The 6,457-nt window shown below is 46.4% G+C and overlaps 1 protein-coding gene across 1 annotated transcript in view; it reads right to left on the reverse strand.

Annotated features, from left to right (window-relative positions):
• CLSTN3 (calsyntenin 3) overlaps positions 1-1,933 on the reverse strand; it is a 195,376-nt gene extending 193,443 nt beyond the window's left edge. Inside the window, exon 1 of the mRNA XM_077467139.1 lies at positions 1,555-1,933. The gene's annotated coding sequence lies outside the window, so the exon portion shown is untranslated. The remainder of the gene's footprint in view (positions 1-1,554) is intronic.
• Between the last annotated feature and the right edge of the window lie 4,524 nt (positions 1,934-6,457).

A 6,457-nucleotide genomic window follows, 5' to 3' on the forward strand; every position in this document is an offset into this window, starting at 1 on the left:
AAGAGTGAGTGCAATGTGCCCAGAGCGACCAAATGTCAGTACATAGGAGAGCGGGGGATGTGCAATGTGCTGTAACCCAGAGCAACCAAATTTAAGTGTGAAGAGTGAGGATGGTGTGCGATGTGTTGTAATCTACAGCAACAAAATTTCAGCCTAAAAGAGCACAGATGAGTGCAATGTGCCCAGAGCAACCAAATGTCTGTGCGAAGAGTAACAGTGATGTGCGATATATTGTAACCCAGAGCAACCACATTTCAGCACAAAAGACTAAGTATGATATGCAATGTGCCCAGAGCAACCGAATGTCCGTGTTAAAAGATCAAGGGTGATGTGCAATGCACTGTAACCCAGAGCAACCAAATTTCAGAGCATACAGAAGGATGTGGTTGCTATGGGTTACACCAATGCCTTACTGAGCAAACATCAAAGGGAGAGCTGAATGACAAGTGAAGAAAACACCCAGTCACTGGCTGCGTTAGGCGTCTGGCCGTACCGTCTGTGTCTGTCTCAATGTCACAGGTTGCAGTGTGTAGCCTGTGGGGGTCCTTCCCTGGTGCCCCCCGGTGCCCCCGTCTCCCAGTCTGTGACCTGTGGGGGGTCCCTGGTGCCCCCCTCTCCAGGTCTGTGATCTGTGGGGTGTCCCCGGTGCCCCCGTCTCCCGGTCTGTAACCTGTGGGGGGTCCCCGGTGACCCCGTCTCCCGGTCTGTGACTTGTGGGGGGTCCCTGGTGCCCCCCTCTCCCAGTCTGTGACCTGTGGGGGGTCCCTGGCCCCCCCCTCTCCCGGTCTGTAACCTGTGGGGGGTCCCCGGTAACCCCGTCTCCCGGTCTGTGACTTGTGGGGGGTCCCTGGTGCCCCCCTCTCCCAGTCTGTGATCTGTGGGCGGTCCCCGGTGCCCCTGTCTCCCAGTCTGTTTCCTGTGGGGGGTCCCCGGTGCCCCCGTCTCCCGGTCTGTGACCTGTGGGGGGTCCCCGGTGCCCCCCTCTCCTGGTCTGTGTCCTGTGGGGGGGTCCCCGGTGCCCCGTCTCCCGATCTGTGACCTGTGGGGGGTCCCCGGTGCCCTTTCTCCCGATCTGTGTCCTGTGGGGGGTCCCCGGTGCCCCGTCTCCTGATCTGTGACCTGTGGGGGGTCCCCGGTGCCCTGTCTCCCGATCTGTGACCTGTGGGGGGTCCCCAGTGCCCCTGTCTCCCAGTCTGTGACCTGTGGGGGGTCCCCGGTGCCCATGTCTCCCAGTCTGTGACCTGTGGGGGGTCCCCGGTGCCCCGTCTCCCGATCTGGGACCTGTTGGGGGGTCCCCGGTGCCCCTGTCTCCCGGTCTCTGTCCTGTTGGAGGTCCCTGGTGGTCCCGTCTCCCAGTCTGTGACCTGTGGGGGGTCCCCGGTGCCCCCGTCTCCCGGTCTGTGTTCTGTGTGGGGTCCCCGGTGCCCCTGTCTCCCGTTCTGTGTCCTGTGTGGGGTCCCTGGTGCCCCCGTCTCCCGGTCTGTGTTCTGTGTGGGGTCCCCGGTGCCCCCGTCTCCCGGTCTGTGTCGGAGGTTGCTGGGTAGGGTGCTGTACCAATTGCTCGCTGTCAGGATGCTGGCCGGTGTCGTCCTCGGTGGCTGAGCAGATGCTGATGTTGCGATGTGATGGGGGAGGGGAGATGCTGAAGAGCAGGTGATGCTCGGTTACAATGCTCTGCAAAAAAAAAAAAAAAAAAAAAAGGGGGGGGGGGGGGGGGTGATGCTCTGCTGGCGAATTCACGCTTGTTGCTCCTCCGATGCTCTGCGAAAAGTTCTCCGGGTGGAAGGTCTGGATTAAAGCCCGGCTGTGGATTTCTCCCCTCCGATCCTCTGCTCTGGGGGGGGGGGGGGGGGGGATTATTTCATTGCACAAAATAAAAAATAGCAATGAGACGAGTTGTGTGCTCTGCTATGGGGAATATTCTCTTAGGTGTATTATAAAGGGGGGGGGGGGGGAGAAATGGTCTGCTGGAGGGGAGATGCTCTGCGGTGAGGGGGGGGGATGTTCAGCTTCAGGAAAGGGATGGGGGGGGGGGTGCAATGCTTTGGGGGAGGTTCTGTAATGTCCTAAGGTTGAAGCAGTCTAGTAGCACTGCAGGATGACATCAGCTGAAGAGTGGCAGCTCTGGACGGCCAATCAGAGAGCTGCTGCAGGTGGTGGAAGAGGGAGGAGGGGGGATGAGGGTCCCTATGAGCCCCCCCCATACCTTGTGCTTCATGTCCTCTGCGCTCTTCTCCCCTCCCTCTCCCACACCCACCATATTACATTCTGTCTTCCCACATCACTGTCCACAAGGCACATGTGTGACCGGGGGGGGGGGCAACATGGCTGACAGCGCGCGACTCCACGCCACCAATGGCTGCTCACATCAATATATATATTATATATACACCACACTGCTCATCAATACTCTGCTATATGTGAAAATATATATATTTATAGATATATATACTGTATATACACAACACTGCTGATCAATAATATATATATATATATATATATACTGTATATGTGCAACACAGCTAAACTGAAAAAAATGTAATATATATATTTTATTACATATTGAATCAGCAATTTTGTTTATACTGTATATTATATATATATATATATATACAGTAACATAATTCACAATTGTGCTACAGTGTTTTGTAATATGTTACAATGTAATTATGTATACAACCAATTATGCTGTACAATCCGCATGATCAGCAGTGTTGTGTATGTAAATACTGTGTGTATATATATATATATATTTACTTTAATTTTTTTCACATATAATATATATATATATATTTTTTTTTTTTCTTCCTCTCATGTATCGCACAGTACAAATCAGCAGTATTGTTTATTTTCTCACTGCATGCGTGTATATCTATCTATATATATATATATATATATATATATATATATTATTTTTTTATTCTATATTTTATTTTCAACAGTTTTTACACATATACACAAAAACATTTTCATCGTGTGCGTATCACAAAGCATATCTTAAACATACATTGTTTAATTTTTCATCCGATTATATATAAGACCGTTATATGTACAAACAAACAAAAAGGAAAAAAAGGAGAAGAAATAAAATAAACTATATAATGAAGAAAGAGGAGAAAAAAAAAAAAAGATAAAGGGGTTTCTTTTTCTATTTATTTATTTTGACATATTGAATCAGCAATTATCCTTATACATATATATATATATATTTATTTATATTTATATTTCTTTATTTATTTATTTTAAATTCTATATTTTATTTTCAACTATTATTATACATATACACAAAAACATTTTCATCGTGTGCGTATCACAAAGCATATGTTAAACATACATTGTTTCGTTTTTCATCCGATTATATATAAGACCGTTATATGTACAAACAAACAAAAAGAAAAAAAAGGAGAAGAAATAAAATAAACTATATAATGATGAAAGAGGAGAAAAAAAAAAAAAAAAGATAAAGGGGTTTCTTTTTCTATTTATTTATTTTGACATATTGAATCAGCAATTATCCTTATACTTATATATATATATATTTATTTATATTTATATTTATATTTCTTTATTTATTTATTTTAAATTCTATATTTTATTTTCAACTATTATTATACATATACACAAAAACATTTTCATCGTGTGCGTATCACAAAGCATATGTTAAACATACATTGTTTCGTTTTTCATCCGATTATATATAAGACCGTTTATATGTACAAACAAACAAAAACAAAAACCAAAAAAAAAGGAGAAGAAATAAAATAAACTATGTAATGATGAAAAAGGAGAAAAAAGAAAAAGGGGTTTCTTTTTCTATTTATTTATTTTGACATATTGAATCAGCAATTTTGTGTATGTTTATACAGGAGAATATATATATATATATATATATATATATATATATATATATACATATATATATATATATATATATATATATATATATATATATATATTTCTTTAAAGTGGGGTACCCCTTAAAAAAAAAAAAAAATTCAAAGTCAGCAGCTACAAATACTGCAGCTGCTGGCTTTTAATAATCGGACACTTACCTGCCCCAGGGTCCAGCGATGCGGGGGAACGAAGCCCCCCCCCCCCCCCCTCGCTCCCCGCTCCGCTCGCGGCGCCGTCATGCATACTGTGGGCACCCGGCTGTGGCTTCACAGCCGGGCACCCACTGCGCATGCGCGAGCGGCGCAGGGCGCCGTGATACGCCGTACAGTCACCTGGGACACGTGACAGGTCCCAGGTGAATGTGCGGCGCGAGGGGAAGTGATGTCACCAGCCCGGGCAATGAAGAAGGCAGATTACGAGGGACCCCCTAGCAACCGGTATTTAGAGGTGAGTAAAAAAAATTTTTTTGCCAATTATTTTTTATTTCTTTTTTTTATGAATTTTAAGCAGCTTTTCATTTTTTGGTGGCAACACCACTTTAATTAATTAATTAATTAATTTTTTTACATATTGAATTACTGAATCAGCAATTTTGTGGATGTTTATACTGTATAATATATTTATATAGTATATGTGTAATAATATATTTTTATTTCACAGTTGCAGTCTGCTGTGTTGTAATACGTATCGTATACAACAATTTGTGCTGTACAATCTGCATGACCAGCAGTGTTGTGTATGGAACATATTTGTATTGGAGCAAAACAAAAAAAGGAGGAAAAAAAAGCAAATTGGACATAATGTCACACAAAACTCCAAAAAAATGGGCTGGTCAAAATTCTTGGCACCCTTTCAAAATTGTGGATAAATAAAATAGTTTCAAGCATGTGAGCAGGGGCGGACTGACAACTCATGGGGCCCCTGGGCAATAGGAGAAGATTATGGGGCCCCCCAGGCAATAGGAGAAGATTATGGGGCCCCCAGGCTATAGGAGATTATGGGGCCCCCCGGCAATAGATTATGGGGTCACACAGTATACACACATACACACATACAGTATACACACACAGACACACAATATACACACATACAGTATACACACACACAGACACACAATATACACACACAGTATACATATACACACACTGAAAAGGTACTGGAGGGGCGGGGCAGTACAATCTTGTGATTTAAAAAAAAAACACAGATTTTTACATACGGTCCCTGGTTTTATTGAGGCTGGCAACCCTGATGGGGCCCCTTAGTGGCATGGGGCCCTCGGGCAGTGCCCAAGTGCCCGAATGGTCAGTCCGCCCCTGGCTGCAGCCCACACACGATCGAATGGTCCGCCGGAATCGTTCCGTCTGACCTTTGATGTCGAAAAAGTCCGGTCGTGTGTACGCGGCATTAGTCTTTGCATTGTGTGCCTGTGTGTGCCACACTAAGCATGGACAACAGAAAGAGGAGAAGAGAACTGTCTGAGGACTTGAGAACCAAAATTGTGGAAAAATATTAACAATTTCAAGGTTGCGAGTCCATCTCCAGAGATCTAGATTTGTCTTTGTCCGCAGTGCTCAACATTATCAAGAAGTTTACAACCCATGGCACTGTAGCTAATCTCTCTGGGCCTGGACGGAAGAGACAAATTGATGGAAGGTTGTAACGCAGGATAGTCCGGATGGTGGGTAAGCTGCCCCAAACAAGTTCCAAAGAAATTCAAGCTGTCCTGCAGGCTCGGGGAGCATCGGTGTCAGCGCCAACTATCAGTCGACATTTAACTGACATGAAACGCTATGACAGGAGACCCAGGAGCAGCGGCGTAACTAGAACCTTCAGGGCCCCGATGCAAGAAACCATGAAGGGCCCCCCTGAACCCCAGCCAGGGCCCTTCCCTCCGAGTCCGGCGGTGGAACTCCAGGGCATGGTCACAGGTATGACCTTTGTGAGCCCTGTAGTTCCACCACTGGCATCAGTAGTTTTTTTTTTATTAGTTTTTTTTTAGGTGCCCCATTGGGGGGCTGTCCCTAGGCAGGATGGGGTCCCCGTCCCCAGAAGAGATGAGGTCCTTTTCTCCAGGGCAGATGAAGTTACTGCCCCCAGGTGAGAAGGGGTCCTTGTCCCCAGGGGAGATGGGGGTCCCTGTCTCCAGGGGAGATGGGGGTCCCTGTCCCCACGTGAGAAGGGGCCCCTGTCCCCAGGGGGAGATGGAGGGGGTAAGTAATGGTGTGTGGGGGATGGGGTCCTCTCACTTACCATGACCAAGCTGCAGGCCGCGCACTCATCCATGTTGGCCTGGGCTCCATCCAGTGTGCTGGACGGGTGATCAGCATATCTCCCAGAAAGACCTTTCATCATCTGTGTATGACGGGGGAGGGGGGCTGGCAGACAAGTCTGCAGTGTCCTCCGGGGGGCTCTCATAGGGCTGCACTGCATCTGTGTGCTTAAAGTTTGTTTACCCCAGAGAAGTATGCAGTGCAGTGAGGGCCGGACTTGGGGGGGGGGGGGACTCTGGCTGGGGAGAACAGACATCGGACTGAGCGGCAATGCATGGAGCAGGAGAGGGGTA

Source organism: Lithobates pipiens, unplaced genomic scaffold (genome assembly GCF_037356315.1).
Source record: "Lithobates pipiens isolate NorthernLeopardFrog02 unplaced genomic scaffold, aLitPip1_a1.2 Scaffold_47, whole genome shotgun sequence".
Classification (NCBI taxonomy): Eukaryota; Metazoa; Chordata; class Amphibia; order Anura; family Ranidae; genus Lithobates; species Lithobates pipiens.